This window comes from Bos grunniens, chromosome 1 (assembly GCF_055505025.1).
Source record: "Bos grunniens cultivar Pamir isolate PY7600 chromosome 1, Bosgru_T2T1.0, whole genome shotgun sequence".
In the NCBI taxonomy this organism is placed as follows: domain Eukaryota; kingdom Metazoa; phylum Chordata; class Mammalia; order Artiodactyla; family Bovidae; genus Bos; species Bos grunniens.
The window spans coordinates 73,876,407-73,897,485 of NC_141165.1; the positions used below are offsets into that span (position 1 = coordinate 73,876,407).

General features: G+C 43.1%; 1 protein-coding gene and 1 pseudogene across 24 annotated transcripts in view; one reads left to right on the forward strand and one right to left on the reverse strand.

The window, feature by feature from the left end:
* Window positions 1–11,751: 11,751 nt before the first annotated feature.
* Window positions 11,752–12,591, reverse strand: LOC147379629 (small ribosomal subunit protein eS6 pseudogene; annotated as a pseudogene). The gene has a single exon (XR_015162353.1). The product of XR_015162353.1 is annotated as a small ribosomal subunit protein eS6 pseudogene (transcript).
* Window positions 12,592–15,491: 2,900 nt separating this feature from the next.
* The window catches only part of YEATS2 (YEATS domain containing 2), a 103,572-nt gene continuing 97,984 nt past the window's right edge, over window positions 15,492–21,079 (forward strand). For 12 of the 23 annotated variants that reach the window (XR_015162432.1, XR_015162451.1, XR_015162456.1 and 9 more), the window contains exon 1: window positions 15,516–15,724. The gene's annotated coding sequence lies outside the window, so the exon portion shown is untranslated. Of the gene's footprint in view, window positions 15,725–15,808; window positions 15,920–21,079 lie in introns of those variants that run through there. The other 11 variants (XM_086396242.1, XM_086396297.1, XM_086396269.1 and 8 more) reach the window with 6 other exon arrangements.

Sequence of the window (21,079 nt, forward strand, 5' to 3'; positions counted from 1 at the left end):
GTCCAGATCAAATGCTACCTCATCTCTGATGCCTTTCCTGGTTCCCCAAATGGATTTATTTCTCACTTATTGAAGGCAAGGACTAAGTCTGTCTTGTTAACCTAACTCTATCCCTAGGACCTCACAAAGTGCCTGGCACAGAGTAGGTGATGAATATTTATTTAACTGATAATCACCATGGGAAGCAGAAGAGACTAATTGAAAACTAGAGGAATAGAGAAGCCATAAAGACTCCAAAGTTCTTTAATGATCCCTGGCTTGGTTCATACTTATTTCTTCTTTCTTGCTATGCTAAGTGGAAGTCCTGATGGATTGTTACCCAATCTTCTATTCCTGATTTAGCCCACTACTGCTATCCCTAACCCCACCTGTACACCTACCTCCACATCTGCAATGGCCCCATTTTTATCAAAAGCATATAAATTACTTTCAGAATAGTGTTATGAAGAATTCCATGGACCCCCACCTCAGCAAAACAATTGTAACTGGTGAAAATTATTTAAAAAACATTTAAAGTCTCTAGAAAATATTCTAAGGGCATATAATAAGTGAAAAAACTTATTCAAGAAAATTTGCTGAAACTTTGTTCTTTTGTAAGAATAGAATCTGTAGCACTTAAACCACTATACATTCTCTACCTCTCCTTTCCCCCTCAACTCAATATTATAGAAGCTACACTCCAAGTGGATGTGATCAAGATGGGTCTTGGGCTTCCCTGTGGCCCAGTGGGTAAGAATTCACCTGCCAATGCAGGAGACACAGATTCGATCCCTGGGCCAGGAGGATCCCACATGCCGCAGAGCAGCTAAGCCCATGTGCTACAACAATTGAGCCTGTGCTCTAGAGCCTGGAAACCACAACTACCGAGTCAGTGTACTGCAACTACTGAAGCCCATGTGCCCTAAAGCCCCTGATCCTCAACAAGAGAGGCCACAATGATCAGAAGTCTGTACATAGCAACTAGAGAGTAGCCCCCGCAGGCCAGCAACTAGAGAAAAGCCCGCGCAGCACTGAAGACCCAGGGCAACCATAAATAAATAAAATTATATTTTTTAAAAAGAAGATGGGGCTCACCTGCTCCCAAGCAAAGAGGCCTCCATGTGAGAGGGAGGCCACCAGCATGTCTCAGCCCCTACAGCTCTGTGTCTTCATGAATATCGCTAATTTCCTGGTGAATATCGCTGAGAGGCAGAAGCATCCTTCCTCCAACCAGCCCCTATGTCTATGGCAAAAGGTCTACGCCAAAAAATCAGGCCAAGCACCTGACTTGTAAAGCTGACTGTTTTTTTTTATTTCTAACAGAGTATGGGGATGTTCAAGCCTAAGGGAGCTTTAGAAAACAATGAAGGTAAACAGTTAAGAGGATGCTGGTAGTGTCAAGATATCAACAGATGACATGACAGGCGAGCTAGATTACCAGTGAGAATCAGGGGGAAAAAAACAGCTAAGAAGACCTCTCTAAGGATCAGAATAAATCTAAAAGGCTAGCCTCGAAAACCAACACTGCAAAGGAGTCAAAACTAAATTGAACTTCATGAAAGTTTAAAACTTCTGTGTTTCAAAGGATACCATCAAGAAATTGAAAAGACAATCTACAGAATGGGAGAAAATGTAAATCATATTATCTGATAAGGGACTTGTATCTAGTTTGTATAGTGTAGTAGTTTCCTAAGACTGCCATAAGAAGGTATCACAGACTGGGAGGCTTAAACAACACAAATTTATTGTCTCAAGTTTTAGAGGAAAGAAGTCTGAGATCAAGGTATTGGTGGGGTTGATTTCTTCTAGGGACTCTGAAGACGATAATGTTCTGTGCCACTCACCTACTGCCTGGGTATTTTCTGTCAATCTGTGGCATTTCTTACCCTCTGCTACATCACCCTCTTCTCTGCCTTTATCTTCACATGATGTTCTACTTGTGTGTATATCTCTCTGTGTCCAAGTTTTCCCTTTTTTATAAGGACACCCACAGTATTAGATAGAGAAGGCAATGGCACCCCACTCCAGTACTCTTGCCTGGAAAATCTCATGGACAGAGGAGCCTGGTAGGCTGCAGTCCATGGGGTCGCTAAGAGTTGGACACGACTGAGAGACTTCACTTTTACTTTTCACTTTCCTACATTGGAGAAGGAAATGGCAACCCACTCCAGTGTTCTTGCCTGGAGAATCCCAGGGATGGGGGAGCCTGGTGGGCTGCCGTCTATGGGGTGGCACAGAGTCGGACACGACTGAAGTGACTTAGCAGCAGCAACAGTATTAGATTAACCTCCACCATAAAACTCCATTTTATTTTGGTTAAATAAAGGGTCATCTTTAACCTATTTGGTTAAAATAGGGTCATCTGTAAAGACCCTATCTCCAAATAAAGTCATATTCTGAGGTACTGAGGGCTAGGATACCAACATATACTTTGGAAGAGACACAATTCAACCCACAACATATAAAGAACTTACCACTCAATAAAATAAAATTAAAAACCCCAATAGGCAAAAGATCTGAGTAGACATTTCTTCAAAGAAGATATACAAATAGCCAATAGGCAAAGGTGCTCAATTATCATTAGTTATTACGGAGAAAAAAAGACAGGCTTTTGGGTTTGCGGGGTCTTTTAGTTTAAATAAATTGGGTTTTTTAAAAAAGACATAACAAATTTTGACAAGCATGTAGAAAAAATGGAATTCTCATACACAGCTGCTGAGTATTTAAAACAGTACAGCTGCTTTGGAAAACAGTCTAGTTGCTCCTCAAGAAGTCAAACATAGAGTTACCATATAACCCAGCTTCTAGGTGAGTATCCAAGAAAAATAAAAACATATATCCACGTCAAAACTTAAACATCAATGCTTATAACAGTATTATTTGTAATAGCCCAAAGGTGGAAGCAACTCAAATGTCTATCAAACAATGAATGGATAAATAAAAAGTAGAATTTTATTCAGTAATAAAAAGGGACAGAGAACTGATTCATGCTACAACATGGCTGAATTTTAAAAACATTATGCTAAGTGAAAGAAGCCAATACAAAAGGGCACTTATTGTAAAATTCCATTCATATGAAACATTCAGAATAGGCAAATCTACAGAGACAGGGGTCGATTGGTTGTTGCCTAGAGATGGAGGGTCTCAGGAAATGGAGAGTGACTGCCGACTGGCATGTGGTTTGTTTTGGGGTGGTGGTTGCATAATTCTGTGAATATACTACAAACCATTGAATTGTACACTTTAAAATGAGTTAATTACATGCTATATGAATTATATCTAATAAAGCCACTATTTTTTTTTAAACTATATAAATTCTTTCTTTCACGAACCTCATCCTACCCCAAGTTGCTATTAGAACTGTACTTGAGAGTGAGAAAGAACAAAGGTTCTTCCTTGTTTCCAGTGCAATTTTCTTCCTTGAGTCTAGAAGCAATAGGATTTTACCCTGCTCAGCATCTCCTTATGTGGACAGGGAGGCAGACTTATGGATAGATAATTACAATACTACATGTGAAGACCTGTAACAGGCACAATGGGTATTGTAAGTACAGCCAGCGCAGATTTTTGAAGCCAGATGGCCCTGGGTTTGAATCCCAGCTCTGCTACTACCAGCCTCCACGTCCTCCATTATAAATCATGGACAAAAATAATGAGCTATGGGATTCCTGAAGGAATTAAAGGAAATACTGTCATTGGAGCATCTATCAGAACGCCCAGGGCAAGGCCCTGCAGGGCAGTGTTTCTCATACTTCAGTTGCATGGGAGTCACCTGGAGATTCTGTTAAATTGTAGATTCTGATTCAGTGGGTCTGGGATACAGCCTGAATCTCTGCTTTTCTAACAGGCTCCCAAGTGGTGGCCCTAGTATTGGCTGAGGACCGCTGGTTAGGTAGTAGAACTATGAAGTCTTCATACCCTTTGTATGAAGTGTCAAAGGAGTGTAGAGGAGGAAGCAGTAAATTAATTCTTCAGACGGGAAGGCCAGAGCTGGACTTTCCTTGATAGTAGAGAGTTTGCCAGGAATGGGAAGGGGATGTGCATTCTAGAAGAGAGGCAGAGAACAATCAAGACCTTGACATAACAGTGGAAGATGACTTCAGAAGTAACTTATGGGGACTTCCCTGGTGGTCCAGTAGTCAAGACTCCTGTGTTTTCACTCCAAGGGGAATGGGCTCTATCCCTGGTCAGGGGACTAAGATCCCAAATGCAGTGTGGTCAAAAAACAAACAAACTTAGAGAATGTGGTAAGCAACAGCCAGAAACTGGGAGAGTAGGTTGTAAATGATTTTAAACCAGATGTTAATGAGTTTTAATTTTAGCCTAGGCCAGTGGTGCTCAGAATGTGGTTCCTGATCAGCACCTTCCCCAAACTTGATAGGAATGCACATTTTAGGACCCACCCCAGACCTACTGAGTCAGAAACTCTGGAGCAGGAGCCCAGCAACCTATTTTCAAACAAGTCCTTTAGGTAATGTGGATGCACATTAAATTTGAGAACCACTGGCTCTAGGTAATGGGGCTGGGTCACTGGGAGGTATTTTTAATAGTAAAGTGAAGTGATCAGATGTGTGTAGTAGAAAGCTGACCCAAGCACTTGAGACATAGTAGATAGGGAGAGTAGGAAGGCAGAACAAGCAAGTGGGAGGAGAGGAAGTCCATGAGCAGAGAGGGTGAACGCCTGGACAAGGGCAATGGCGGAAGAAATAAAGGAGAGAGCTGACCTAAGAAGAATTTAGGAGATGGATTCAGTAACACCTAAAGACTAATCGGATATTACCTGTGAGGGTAAACAAGGAGTGGATGGTTCCAAAGTGTGTATCTCAGGTAACTGAGTGGGTGGTGAAACTAATCAAAATAGTAAGAGAAAGGAGAAAAGTAAGCCTTGGATGGCAGAGAGTGGGGCGAGGTGGGGGATGAATTTGATCATGAATAGGCTCAATTTCAGAGAAGGCAATGGCACCCCCACTCCAGTACTCTTGCCTGGAAAATCTCATGGACGGAAGAGCCTGGTGGGCTGCAGTCCATGGGGTCACTAAGAGTCGGACATGACTGAGCGACTTCACTTTCACTTTTCACTTTCCTGCATTGGAGAAGGAAATGGCAACCCACTCCAGTGTTCTTGCCTGGAGAATCCCAGGGATGGGGAAGCCTGGTGGGCTGCCGTCTATGGGGTCGCACAGAGTCGGACACAACTGAAGCGACTTAGCAGCAGCAGCAGCAGGCTCAATTTGCTCCAGAGTTATAAGGGGAAAGGTTGTAAATGTACTGAAAATAATGGTCCGGGTTCAGGTTGGAGGCCTAAGTCCATGATCTAGATTTGGAACTTGTTGGTACATAAGGGGTAGTTGAAGCTGTGCCCGTGGAGAAAATTATTCAAGAAATGAGAACAGACCAAGGACAGAAAACACAGAAATCTCAGCATTCAGGCATAGGCAGAGAAAGAGGAGCTGGGGCTGGAGAGTGAGAAAGAGCTATCCAAGAAGCTGAGGAAAATAGGAAAGCAGCACATCAAAGAAATCTCATATAGGAATACACGAATGTGTATCATATAGGAATGTGTTTGGCTAAAACAACAGAAAGTCTGGCCAAAGGTTGTTTAAAGAAACAAGTGATATTTTTCTTATAGTGGCAAGTTGGTAATCCAGGCCTGGTACCATTGTAGAAGACCCAGTCTCCTGCTTTCTTTCTGTCCCGTTTTTAAGGTGTTGGCTTCTAACTCCAAGGTTGAAGGATGGCTACCATACCTTCAGATGTGACATCCAAATTCAAGGCAGGAAGAACGGGGCAGAGAGGCCAAGGCAGGACTAGCTACAGCTCTCCCCTTTTTGGGGGAGTCTCTCTTTATATTCTTTGAACTTGGCTAAGTTCTCTTGTCTGGAACTGAGTCACACAGTCACTCCTGGCTGGAAGGGAGGGGAGGAAATTGAGTGTTTAACTCTGGCTTCAATAGAAGAAGGCAAGGGAGAAGGGTTGGGAGTGGGTGTGCATCTGCCAAACTGTTGTGCATGCCACACCTAAACGGAGAGAGACCCAGTGATGAAGCAGGGGCTGAGGAGAGGCACAGCTTCTCTCTGTGACTTATGCTTTTGCACAAATAAATCTTTTACACAAAATATAAACATCAACATTGTACAAGCAGTATAGGATTAAGAGTTAAAAAAAAAAAAGCTCCCAGCTATGATTCCCAGTATTATTATTATATATATTTTAAAAACTCTAAAACAGACTGCCTTCATTCTGGGCCATAAAGATCCAAGCTCATTCTACACACAAACTCTGACTATTCAAATTCTCCACTTGGTGTTATCTATAATGAATAGAATACAAAGCAGCTCAGCAAATCCTGGCAGTTTCCCCGACTTTTGTTCCTTTTATAATGGGCACAATTCTTCTCTAGGCACATTTATGACTGTCCTGACATTATCTGCTGCTCAGCTGGGGACACCAAACCTGGATGAGTTTACTCTGAACATATGAATAAGGCATTTTGTAAAAATAGGAGAAACATAATGGCCATACAAAGTGTAAGAGTTTGGAAATGTTCGAAAAATAAAAGTTATTATGCACATGGTATGTCTCACTGCCAAGCTCAACCTATACAAGATTTCTCTTCCTAACTAAAACACCCTGTTCACTGGTGTTGGAAGAATGTGAGATCTGATCATAGGGACAGCATCCCACAATATGCCTTTGGGTGTGCTGGGGTGAAGGCCGAATAAGACTCCTAACATCTGGGTCAACAGGATAGCACTCTGGGCAGTGACTGATTTCTGAAACCTGATACAGGGACTTCTCTGGTGGTCCAGTGGCTAAGACTCGATGCTCCCAATGCAGGAGGCCTGGGTTTGATCCCTGGTCAGGGAACTAGATTTGACATGCTCAGTTCAGTTAAGTCTCTCAGTCGTGTCCGACTCTTTGCGACCCCATGAATCACAGCATGCCAGGCCTCCCTGTCCGTCACCAACTCCCGGAGTTCACTCCAACTCACGTCCATCGAGTCAGTGATGCCATCCAGCCATCTCATCCTCTGTCATCCCCTTCTCCTCCTGCCCCCAATCCCTCCCAACATCAGAGTCTTTTCCAATGAGTCAACTCTTCGCATGAGGTGGCCAAAGTATTGGAGTTTCAGTCTCAGCATCAGTCCTTCCAATGAACACCCAGGACTGGTCTCCTTTAGGATGGACTGGTTGGATCTTCCCACACTCCAAGGGACTCTCAAGAGTCTTCTCCAACACCACAGTTCAAAAGCATCAATTCTTCAGCGCTCAGCTTTCTTCACAGTCCAACTCTCACATCCATACATGACTACTGGAAAAACCATAGCCTTGACTAGATGGACCTTTGTTGGCAAAGTAATATCTCTGCTTTTGAATATGCTATCTAGGTTGGTCATAACTTTCCTTCCAAGGCATAAGCATCTTTTAATTTCATGGCTGCAGTCACCATCTGCAGTGATTTTGGAGCCCAAGAAAATAAAGTCTGACACTGTTTCCACTGTTTCCCCATCTATTTCCCATGAAGTGATGGGACCAGATGCCATGATCTTAGTTTTCTGAATGTTGAGCTTTAAGCCAACTTTTTCACTCTCCTCTTTCACTTTCATCAAGAGGCTCTTTAGTTCCTCTTCACTTTCTGCCATAAGGGTGGTGTCATCTGCATATCTGAGGTTATTGATATTTCTCCCGGCAATCTTGACTCCAGCTTGTGCTTCTTCCAGCCCAGTGTTTCTCATGATGTACTCTGCATATAAGTTAAATAAGCAGGGTGACAATATACAGCCTTGACGTACTCCTTTTCCTATTTGGAACCAGTCTGTTGTTCCATGTCCAGTTCTAACTGTTGCTTCCTGACCTGCATACAAATTTCTCAAGAGGCAGGTCAGGTGATCTGGTATTCCCATCTCTTTCAGAATTTTCCACAGTTTATTGTGATCCACACAGTCAAAGGCTTTGGCATAGTCAATAAGGCAGAAATAGATGTTTTCCTGGAACTCTCTTGCTTTTTCAATGATCCAGAGGATGTTGGCAATTTGATCTCTGGTTTGACATGTTACAACTAAGCATTTTCATGCCTCAACTAAAGATCCTGTGTGCCACAACTAAGACCCAGTGCTGCCAAATAAAGTAAACAAATACTGAAAAAAAAAAAAAGCTAACAGAGGATAATACAAGTAAATATTATTGAGAAAACTAAAGGATATAAAGAATTCTGTCAACAAATAAATTCAGCACTCACATTATTATTTATCTTTAATAACAGAGAGCTATAGTGTGGAAAACCAATGTAAAAACAGTGGGTTGCCATTTCCTTCTCCAGAGGATCTTCCTCACCCAGGGATTGAACCCGGGTCTCCCATATTATAGGCAGACGCTTAACCGTCTGAGCCACCAGGGAAATCTAAATAATAAATGAAAATATCACAGTATTATATTAACTAGATACCTATAGCTGATGAACGACATAAGGAAATATAACCAAATTAAAATCAGAAGTTTTCAGTCTTTAAAACTGACCCAGAAGTTAAAGGAGAACTGTTCTTATACATTTCCCTTTTTACATTGTCTAGATTCCACCACAATCAAATCATATTACAGCTGAAATTGTATATTACCTTAACTTTACAATTAATTCTCAGATATTTGTAGCCTATGGTCAGACGATCTTTTTTTTAACAACTTTATTGAGATACATACTTATGCTGTGAACATTTCTATACAAATTCTGTGTGGACATATGCTTTCATTTCTCCTGGGATTTGCCTAGGCGTGTAACTGCAGGGACACATGATAACTCTGTGTTTAATATTTTGAGAAACTGCCAAGCTGTCTGCCAAAGCACCTGCATCTTTCTACATCAGCAACATTATGAGAGCTCCAAGTTCTCCTCATCTAGAGACTTTATTTTTGTATGAAACAAATACAGAGAACTCAACCGATTCCGGCCATAAGAAGTTTCCTTTAGGATAAATAACCCCCTTTTGGGGGGCATGAATGAAAATGTCTTGCATCATTTCCTCCACTCTCCAAATTCATATGTACAGTGACTTCCCAATCCACAGATGAGAAGCCCAATGCATGGTTTCTTTGTGGGTTAGGATAGAGTTTGGTAAGATCTACAAGGGTGGGATATAGTTTTGTAAACTCCAAATATGTCAACTTAACATTTGGTTTCTTGTTTGGACTTGGTTGGGGGCAATCATTTATTTTTAACTACTTGAGTGTGTAATTCCCAGGCACTGACTACTTTAACAGTTTGCTTGGGGCTGTACATGTGAGGTTCTCATTTTAAAAGTCTAATTGCTGTCTGCAATCTGGTTACCTCACTACCATAAGGGCTCCAGAAGTCCCACTCCTGTTCATCTTAGGAAGGGTGGTTAGTTTTCTTAGGGAGGAGGGCAAGACACCTCGGGTGTGGGGATCTCTGGGGCAGAGCTTAGCAATAATTTTCCATCTGAGTCAGATTCCCCTCCCACTCAGACAGAGCCTGGGGCTCATCACCCTTCTGAGGCTTTCCTTGGTTCTCTGGTTGCTGTTTTCAGTCTGCCTACTCCTGCCCTCTACCCTGACTGCCCCTCCACCAGAGCCCTGCAAGAAGCTGTTGGCTGCTGCTCCCAGAGTGAGCCCCCCTCCCAAATGCCAGCTCCTTCTCCTGGGTCAGTGCCATCATTCCTAGAACCTTCTTGACAAACTTTAATAATTATTGTTTTTCCTTTCATTAATATTGTACATTTAACACCCAGCCCCTCCTCCCTCTGCTCACACTCTTACTAAGAGACTAGTGAGTCACCTAAATCATCCCACCTGCCTCTCCCAGTTAAGAGACTGTAAGACCCCAAACTGACTTAAACTCTATTTTACCCCAAGACTTGAAACTAAGTTTAAGCATATTGTCAAAGTCTCTCCCACCTCAGTCCCATATCAACCTTACCTAGATAAAATTGAAATTGAAAAGTTAGGAACTTCCCTGGTGGTCCAGTGGCTAAGATTCCATGCTCCCAATGCAGGGGGCTAGGGTTCGATCCCTAGTCTGGGAATTAGATTCTGCATGCTACAAATAAGACCTGGTGGAGCCAAATAAATAAATAAATAATAAATATTAAAATCAATATTTAAAAAAAGAAATCTAAAAGTTATTTAACATTTTGTTGCCTCGACTCTGTGTCGTTTTCATCTCATATACTTGGGATGATAGATTCCCTCAGAAGTATGATTGTATCAGAAGCATGGAAACATAGTTATGAGTTTCTCATACATATTTCATCCAAATACTAGCCTGCTTTTATCAATTTTATTTGATCAGATAACATTAAACAGAAATTTCACAAATAAAATAATTTTAAAATGCTTACCCACAGAATTTAGATGACCTTAGTATTTTTAATGTTCTACTTGGTATAGAGAAATAATACTCCAATATCAGAAAATAGCAGTGTTAATAAAACAATAAGTGGCAACTGATGCTCAGATTGGGATGGGGTTTGGGCGGACCATGCCCCGCAGGCAATAGGCCTTTTCTAATGGGGTTGTAACTTCCTCGTACCCAAGGTATCTAAGCTCTCAGACCCTGGTGCCAGACTGCCTGGGTCTGCAACGTATCTCTGCCACTTTTTAGCTGTCTGCTAAGTTACTCAACCTCTTTGTGCTTCAGTTTTCTCTTCCTTGAAGTACATACAATAATAATCAAGTTGTTACTTAGATTAAATTTGTGAAGTGCTTGGAACACTCCTTGGTTCACAGTGTTAGCTAATATCTAATTATAGCATTGTGGGTGGCCTTTTTCATAGAAGGCGAAATCCAGGTTAAGATGTGATATTTCTCAACATTTGAAATGGTGGCTTGTTTAAAGCCAAGTGTGACATTGCTGGCTGTGACCATGCAACCCCTCTAAACTGTGCTATCGCTTCTGCAACTCACCAGCCCTCAGAGCCACCTGTTGATAAGGATATGTTGACGGCATCACCCACCAATTCTCTGAGCCCCAGAATTTGTGCACAGACCTGTTTAGTGTCTTTAGGCGGATGTCTCAAACTTAAAATAGTCCAAGAATAATAAATTTTTTTTTTTTTTTACTGCACTGGGTCTTCTTTGCTGCACAAGGGCTTCTCTAGTTGTGGCATGGGCTCAGTAGTTGTGGCATTTAGGCTTAGATGTCCCACAGCATGTAGGATCTTAGTTCCCCAACTAAGGGTCTAACCCTAACCTGCGTCCCCTGCTTTGGAAGGCGTATTCTTAACCACTGGACCACCAGGGGAGCCCTCTCCCAAGAATTTTTGATTCACTCACCACTGCTGCCAACACAGAAAATCTGTTGTCCCTTTAGCAAATGGCACCACCCTCCACCATCTGCCAGCTCCAGAAACCAGTCCCTTTCAGTCCTTTATCTCCTAATCTCCTTCCAGGCTCCAGTGCAGGTTAACACTGCGTAGGAGGCCTGGACGAGGAGGGGCCTGAAATCCATCCTCCAGCTGCGGGCCCCTGTGCAGGGCAAGCCTGCTTGAAGCCTGGGGCAACTTTTTCTCAGGTGCCATTTGGTTTAGCAGGGGCTAATCCCTTTCTCTCTTCCCCGGTCTTCTCCCAGTTCATTACCAAGTCTGTCAGTACTTTCTCCGCCATTCTACAATCTTTCTGTTTTCTTCCATGTCCACCACCCAGGTTAAGCTACCCTCATTTTTCACCTAGATGATCAAATTGCTTTCCAACTGTGTGGCTCCTTCTCTGTTCACACATCCCTCTAGTCATTCCCCACCCATTTGCTAGGTCAAATACATTATTTATTTATTTATTTGATGTCTGATCTTATTTGTTTGTTACTCTTAGAACATCTCATTTTTGACTGGACTCAGACTTGGAAGTAGAAGCTCTCAGAGAGGACAGCCTCCGTCTCTTGGCAATCTGTTCCTGCCGTTTTTCTTTAGCCTCCTTCATTCTCTTGGCCAAAAGTTTAGCATATTCTGCAGCCTCTTCTTTATTTTTCTTAGTACGCTGTTTCTTCAGAGCAATACGCCGGCGTTTGTGTTGCAGAACTCATGGAGTCATGAGACGCTGAATCTTGGGTGCTTTAGTCCTAGGTTTCTTACCGTCTTTGTTTAGGGAGTTTCGCACAACATATTGGCGGACATCATCTTCTTTAGAGAGATTGGAAAGTTTGCGGATTCTGCTAGCTCTTTTGGGACCCAGGCGATGAGGCACTGTAGTATCAGTGAGTCCAGGAATATCCTTCTCCCCTTTTTTCACGATGACCAAATTGAGAACACTCAGATTGGCATCCACAATGCAACCCCGTACAGATTTGCACTTTCGCTCTCCAGTCCTCCTTGGTCTGTAACAGGAATGCCCCTTACTCAGTAGCAGGCGAACTCGGCCATGGGTCAAGACACCCTGCTTCATGGGGAAACCCTGCTTATCGTTCCCGCCACTGATTCGGACCACACGACCCTTCCATTCTTCACCCAGAGCGTCAGCAGCAACTTCTGTGGCCATACGCTTCTCGTAGAAGGTACGAAGTTTTCGTTCATCGTCCACTTCAATGAGCTTCTGGCAGCCAGTGGCTGGGAAAGAGATGTTCAGCTTCATTCTGAAGCAGCTGACAGCCTCCGAGGCGCCATGAAAAAGAGCTACATTACTTTAAAAGGTCAAATTAAGTACATTACTCTTCTGCTTAAAACCCTCTGATGACTTCCTGTTGCTTTTAGGTAAAGATTAACACCACTTACCTGCACAGTCTTATTCTTGTCTGACTCTCAGCCCCAGACCCAGGCACTCTGCTCTCATTGAAGTTATCCTGGATTTCTCTCACTTTGTCTTAGGTTTTATCATGATCTGACAGCTCCTATTGCTTCCAGGTTTTACTTAATGTTTTTTCAGGGAAGCCTTTTCTACCTCCATATTAAATTTGGTTCCCCTGTGCTGTGCTCTCTTAGCACCCTGCCCATTTACTTCCTAGAGCTTATTCCTGTTACTGAATTGTATACACTGGGTGATTATGTATAAAAATCAGAAGTTGTTATTTCTCTTCAAGCGATGCCAGCTTTCTCATGGGCTCTCATTCCTGTTGGGGACTGGGCTAAATTTAGGCTTGCCATACCACTCGGCCTAAAAAAAGAATGAAATTTTGCCATTTGCAGCAACATGGACAGACTTGGAGGGCCTTATGCTAAGTGAAATGTCAGAGAAAGGCAAGTACTGTACGGTATCACTTATATGTGGAATCTAAAAAATACAGCAAACTAGTGAATGAAACAAGAAAGAAGCAGACTCACATACATAGAGAACAAACTAGTGGTTACCAATGGGGAGAGGGAATGAAGAGCGGGAATACAGGCATAGAGGGAAGAACAGATTATTATGGAATCACATGAAATTATGCATGTGAAACTTGTGAAAATTGCAAAGCACTATAGAATTTAAAGACTCTTTCATTCAATCTAAAAAAAGTACTCTGGTAAAACAAACAAAAAAAAGCTTGCCAAAGTTGTATGGTCTTAAACCATCTCATTTTGGGTGAAGAGTCAATTTAAAGTTACAGTCCTATCAGAACTTTCCCCTCCTCACTCTTGACATTCCAAGATGGCCTGTGGGACCAAAGAGAAGCTTTGAGGCAATGGCCAGAGGAGTCTTAGGTCTGTGTGCAGAGCTGTGAGCTATAGCCTAGGTCCTCACTGGCCTTCCCAGCCATGTCCCTAGTCATACCTGGTCACCAGGGCCCGGTATCAGCTGCTGAGGTTGTTCACTGTCAACTCATAATCTGTTACTTTAGTACCTTGAGACTCTGATGTCTCACCTTCCCATCCCTGCTCCTCTCATCAGCTGACTGGGAGCACTTCAGCTCTTCTTGGGGTTTTCAGCTTTGTCCATCCTTGGGGTCTTAGCCACATTCTCCAGCCATTACCTGCATGGTTCTCATGCTACTTTCTTCTTGCCTGGCAGAAAGCATAAGAGAAGTCTGGGTTTCCGGCACACCATCTGCAAATTGTGGGCATGCAGCAGCACCATTTCAGATTCTTTGTTCTCCCTAATGCCGCTGTCTTTTCCTAAGCCCTGATCAATGTGAGACTTCTGCCAGAATTGGGCAGCCTTCCAAGCTGGGCCAGAGACAGTGGGCTTCAAGATTCCTTCACACTTAGCTGGATATTTCTAATCCCCTGCCTCAGGGTTAGATCCCCAAAGTGGGAGAATACAGATATGTCCATGCTGACCACTTATCCTACCTTTTTTTCTGTGAAATTTATTTTTATCTCCCAATTCCCATCCTCTTTTTGGGTTTTAGCGTAAGGCTAAGTGAGTTCTTCCCTGGCTTTTCAGATTAGATTGACTCTCAATCTCACGAGGGCAGAAACTGTTTTGTTCATTTCTGATCCACAGTATCTGACATAGTGCTGGGCACATAGTGCCAGGACATAGAATAGAAACACACAAAAAATTTGCTAAACAAATATTGCTTTCTTTTAAAAGATATTTATTTATTTGGCTGCACCAGGTCTTAGTTGTGGCGCACAAACCCTTAGCTGTAGCATGTGGGATCTAGTTTCCTGACCAGGGATGGAACCCAGGCCCCCAGCACTGGGAATGCGGAGTCTTAGCCACTGGACCATAAGAGAAGTCTTGAACAAATTTTTTAATCTGCCTTTACCCTAAATAGACATTAAGATCAGGAGGCCAACAATGACATTTTATAAATCCCTGTATTCCCTTATCATGCAGGGCTTTGGAGTACTGGCCCCACTATTCATTTATTCAACAAATACATTTTGACTGCATACTATGTGCAATGCACTGGACTTGCTATTGGCAATATAGGAGTAAATCCTTTAAAACGTTTTTACTAAACATCAACCACATTCAAAAAATTGATAACATATATGTACAGTGAAAAAATAATGGAAACCTTGGTAATTTCAATGGTAAATCTTTACCTAGAAGAAAACAGATTGAAGGGGGACAGAAATAGATCCCTGGAGACCAGATGTGAGGCTATAGCAGACTTGGGCAGATAGATATGGGATTTGCTGTACTGGGGCACAGGGAGAAGGAAAAGGAAGGCTGAGCTCAAGAGATATTTAGGTGGAAGACAGAACTTGATGGACTGTTACTACTAGTTGCATGACCTAGATAAGATCTAACCTTTCTGAGCCTTCGTTCCTGCATCTGTAAAACAGGTTAGTAATAACTATAGTTATTTGTATCCCTAACACCTAGCATAAAGCTTGGTATAAAGGATTACACACACGAAAATCATAGCTACTGTTTTCTTTGCTGTGGAAGCTTCATAAATGCCGGCAGAATATTTTCTTGGGGCTGCAACTTGCTACCTTCCTCTAAGGAGAAAATTATATATGATGGTGCTCTCACCAGAACAGACACCCATTCTCCCTAGGCAGCAGGGCAGTGCAGGTCACGGTGAGAGTCTGGCACAGCCTCAGCCCCGCCCCGGCCCCGGCCGCGGCTCCGCCCACAACCTTGCGAGCTCTATCCCCCCGCCCACAACCTCTCGAGCTCCGCCCCCGGAACCTCGCGCGTCGCCGCCGCCGCCGCCGCGGCGCGCGCCCCGCCCCGTCCCTGGTGCTGACGTCCGGGCCAAACGGGCCGGGCGGGCTCCGCCGAGCCGTGTGCTTCCGCGGGCTCCGGGGTCGCTGGGGCCTCGTGGTGGGGCGGCTCTGCGGGGCTCGGCCCGCTTCCTCCCCTCCCCCGTGCCCTCTCGCGGCACCCGGCGGTGTCTGCGCTTAAGCCGGAGACCCAGAAAGAAGGTAAGTGTTGGCGGGAGCGAGATGGGACCGCCGGGCGCGCGCTCCGCTCTCCCGGGCATTGTCTGGGCGGGGGCGGCGCGGGCACGTGCGCGCCCCTCCCCCACCCCTCCTGAGGCGCCGGCCCCCTGGCTGAGGGAGGGAGGGGACGCGTGACTGGGGAGGGGAGAGGCCCCGGAGGAGGAAACTGGGTCCAGGGTGAGTGTGTGTGGCTGGGGAGTCTCCGCAGCGGGAACCCGGAATTTGGGTATGGGGGGGTGTTCTTTCTAAGGGGCACCGCGCTTTCTGAGAGGATATGGGTTCCCTGGGCCCCAGTGGCGGGAGCTTTTAGGATGTTAAACCTGGTGGCCTGCAGTGGGATTGGAGACGAAATTTGGTCCCAGCACCGGCAAGTTGTGAATTTATCAGCAAGAATCCTGGAATCTCCCTCCAACCTGTCGCCTTCCCTGTCGTTCCTCTCCGCCGTGAAGGATGAGTAGGATTTAGAAAGGTGGAGGATATTCCAGGGATGGTGCCCGCGTTAAAGCATCAGAGGTGTGAGACAGCGCGGGGTTGGAGTGAAAAGCTTGGGAAAATGAGTACTTGGGAAAAAGAAAGGCTGGTTTGGTGGGTTGTGGCTAGATTGCAGAAGACAGGTTTATCTCATAACCTTTTTTTTTTTTTTAATGATTGTAATTATGTTAAAAAAAATAGAAGTGGAAGAAAATAGCACCAATAATTGTACAACCCTGACTCCTCATTCTTAGAATTTTGATGTTTGCTTGTATTTTCTTTTAAGCTTGTAACTGTTACCGAGTTTTAACTACCATTTTGCATTCCCTTTTCTCGTTTACATGTTAAAATGCAATGTAATGTTATGTACTATTCAGCAATATAATTTACTTTCTTAATGAGCAAGGAGCAGGCATTCATAGAAAAAATTTAAAATACGGGAAAGAAAAATGAGGAAAGGTACCATCGTTTTATTGTGTAGAGTTATCATTGAGTATATTTTTGGTTGTAGATGTTCTTTCAAAGATAGGAGCAGGTAAAGCTGTTCTTAGGAATTTCACTTTTATGAGAATTCTTTGAAGGTTTTAAGAAGGAAAGCATGATCTGACGGCTGTGCAGAGGAAGAGCAAGAGTGGAAACTGGAAGGTTGGTTAGTTTACAGTACTTTGAACTGGGTCCATGGTTTGGAGATGGAGGAGAGTAGAAAGATTAACAGATATTTTGGAGGTAGAATGAACGAGACTTGGAAATGAATTGGTGAGGGAAAGGGAGAGAACTCTGTTTTTTGATACTTGTTTTGAGCAACTTCGAGTAGATGGCAGCGTTCACTGAGAAGAATGGAAGAGAGCAGTTTGAGGTGGAAGAAATCATGAGTTCTGTTTTAGGTGTATTAAATTTGAAATGTATTTTAGATATGAAGTCAGTATATTGAAGAGGCAGTTGGATGTGCAGGTTTGGAGCTTCCAGAACAGACCTTAGAGTTGGAGATAAAAATTTGGGAGTACTCAGTATATAGATGATATTCAAAGTTTTGAGACCACCTGAAAGTACTTCATGGCAAATAGATGGGGAAACAGTGGCAGACTTTATTTTTTGGGGCTCCAGAATCACTGCAGATGGTGACTGCAGCCATGAAATTAAAAGACGCTTACTCCTTGGAAGGAAAGTTATGACCAACCTAGACAGCATGTTAAAAAGCAGAGACATTACTTTGCCAACAAATTCTGTCTAGTCAAGGCTATGGTTTTTCCAGTAGTTATGTGAGACTTGGACTATAAACAAAGCTGAGTGCCGAAGAATTGATGCTTTTGAACTGTGGTGTTGGAGAAGATTCTTGAGAGTCCCTTGGACTGCAAGGAGATCCACCCAGTCCATCCTAAAGGAGATCAGTCCTGAGAGTTCATTGGAAGGACTGATGTTGAAGCCGAAACTGCAATACTTTGGCCACCTGATGCAAAGAACTGACTCATTTGAAAAGACCCCGATGGTGGGAAAGATTGAAGGTGGGAGGAGAAGGGGACAACAGAGGATGAGATGGTTGATGGCATCACGGACTCGGTGGACATGAGTTTGAGTAAACTGCAGGAGTTGGTGATGGACAGAGAGGCCTGGCGTGCTACAGTCCATGGGGTCGCGCAGAGTCAGATACGACTGAGCAACTGAACTGAGAGCACTTAGGTAAAAACTATATAGAAAATTGAATAATTGAGTGAGGCTCAGGCATGACTGAGCGACTTCACTTTCACTTTCCACTTTCATGCATTGGAGAAGGAAATGGCAACCCACTCCAGTGTTCTTGCCTGGAGAATCCCATGGACGGAGAATCCCATGGACGGAGAAGCCTGGTAGGCTGCAGTCCATGGGGTCGCACAGAGTCGGACACGACTGAAGCGACTTAGCAGTAGCAGCAGGCATTTTAATGCTTGAAGATCTTATAGAGGAAGAAGATTGAGCACAGGACGGAAGGAACAGCCAGTGAGGTAGGAGAAAAAGCGGGAAACTAGTATCATGGGAGCCATGAGAAATAAGTTTCTGGTCCACGGAGTCTTGATTTCTCAGTGCTTCTGAGATGTTTAATGAGGTGCTCACTTGGATTTGGCAACACAGAGGTTATTAGTTTGGTCATTGGCGTTACTAACCAGACTGGAAGTTGGAGGTGGAAACAGATGGAAGTAACTGAATGGGAGTGAGGAAGAGAAGGCAATGAGTGTGAATTGGGAGCAAGTGTCCCTTGTTCAACATACCTTATTTTCATCTCTCCCCAAACTAAATTTGATAGTTGAAAATGGTGTTTTGTTTCATGTTTCATTCCTTAATACTAGAATGTTTGAACATTTTTCACTTTTATTGGCCATTTGTGAATTTCTGTTCCTGTCCTCTGTGCATCTTTTTATTTGTGCTTGTCACTTTCTAATTGATTTTCTAATTATTAGGAGCTCTCTAGATTCTAAAAATATGTAGCCTGATGTAGAGCTTACAGAATTGTCCCCCTGATGTGTCCTCCCCCAGAATAAATGAATTTATTATCTGTACTCCATCAGGAAGAACATAGTTAATAATGGAAAAACCATACTTAACCATTTAACTTTTATGTATACATTTTTAAAATTGTAGTAAAATACACATAACATAAAATTTACCACCGTAACCATTTTTCACTGGTGTTAAATACATTCATATCATTGTGTAGCCCATTACCACCATTGATCTCCACAGCTCTTTTCATCTTGTAAAACTGAAACTCTGTCCCCACTAAACAGTAACTTCTCATTCCCCCCTTACCCCCAGCCTATGGCAGTTGCCATTCAGCTTTCTGTCTCTGTGTTATTGACTACTCTAAATATCTCATATAAGTGGAATCAAACAGTATTTGTCTTTCTGTGACAGGTTTATTTTACTTCGCATAATGTCCTGAAGGTTCATCCATGTTGTGGCTTATGTCTGGATTTCATTCCTTTTTAAGGCTAGATAATATTCCAGTATCTGTATATTTGTTCTTATTGTTCAGTTGCTCAGTCGTGTTTGACTATGAGACCCCACGAACTGTAGCCTGACAGGCTCCTGTGTCCATGGGATTATCCCAGCAAGAATACTGCAGTAGGTTGCCATTTCCTACTCTAGGGAATCTTCCCGACCCAGGGATCAGACCCTCTCTCTTGCGTCTCCTGCATTGGTAGGTGGATTCTTTACCACTGTGCCACCTGGGAAGCCCTCTGACTATCTCCTAGAGTTTGCTGAAATTCTTGTCAGTTGAGTCCTTGATACTGTCTGATTATCTCATCTTCTGCTGCCCTCTTCTTTCTTCTTCAGGCTTTCCCAGCATCCGGGTCTTTTCTAATGAGTTGGCTCTTCCCATCAGGTGGCCAAAGTATTGGAACTTCAGCATCAGTTCTTCCAATGAATATGAGTCCAGTTCTTTGGAGCTCAGCCTTCTTTATGATTGAACTCTCAACATCCATACATGACTGATGGAAAAATGATAGCTTTAACTATGTGGACCTTTGTTGGCAAAGTGATGTCTCTGCTTTTTAACATGCTATCTAGGTTTGTCAGAGCTTTCCTTCCAAGGAGCAGGCGTCTTTTCATTTCATGGCTGCAGTTGCCATCCGCAGTGATTTTGGAACCCAAGAAAATAAAGTCTGTCACTGCTTCCAGTCTTTCCCCTTTCTGTTTGCAAGGAAGTGACGGGTCTGAATTCTTAGTTTTTTGAATGTTGAGTTTCAAGCCAACTTTTTCACTCTTCTCTTTTACCCTTATCAAGAGGCTCGTCAGTTCCTCTTCATTGGTTCCATACCAGTAGAGTGGTATCATCCGCATATCTGAGGTTGTTGATATTTCTTCTGATAATCTTGATTATTCCTGCTTGTGATTCATCCAGCCTGGCATTTCACATGATGTACTTGGCCTATAAGTTAAATAAGCAGGGTGACAATATACAGCCTTGTTGTACTTGTTTCCTAATTTTGAACCAGTCCATTGTTGCATGTCCAGTCCTGACTTTTGCTTCTTGACCTGCATACAGGTTTCTCAGGAGACAGGTAGGGTGGTCTGGTACTGCTATCTCTTTAAGAATTTTCCACAGTTTGTTGTGAGCCACACAAAGACTTTCGTTTAGTTGATGAAGCAGAAGTAAATGTTTTTCTGGAACTCCCTTGCTTTCTCCGTGATCCAACGGAATGTTGGTGCTTTGATCTCTGTTTCCTCTGCCTTTTCCAAATCCAGCTTGTACATCTGGAAGTTCTCAGTTCACATATTGTTAAAGCCTAGCCTGAAGGATTTTGAGTATTACCTTGCTAGCATGTGAAATGAGCACGTTTGTGAGGTAGTTTGAACATTCTTTGGCATTGGCCTTCTTTAGGATTGGAATGAAAATTGACCTTTCCCCTTTGTCATGACAAGGCTGTAATCCATGAAGGAGCCATCTGTACGTCTGTATATACCACATTTTATTTATCTGTTCATCTGTTAATGAACACTTAAGTTGTTTCCATCTTTTGGCTCTTGTGAATAATGCTCCTAGGAACATGGGTGCATAGATACCTGTTTGAGTCCCTGCTTTCAGTTTTATGGGCTATTTACCTAGAAGTGGGATTGCTGGATCATACAGTAATTCTGTTTTTAATTTTTTGAAGAACCTCCTCACTGTTTTCCATAGTAGCTGCACCATTTTATTTTTCCATCAGCAGTGCACAAGGATTCCAATTTCTTCACATTCTTGCCAACACTTTTCTGGTGGGTTTTATTTTTCTTCTGTTTATTTTTGATAGTAGCCATCCTAATGGTGTTAGATGATAATCTCTGTGTTTTTGATTTGCACTTCCTTGATATTGGTGATCATGTGCTTATTGGCCATTTGTATATCTTTGC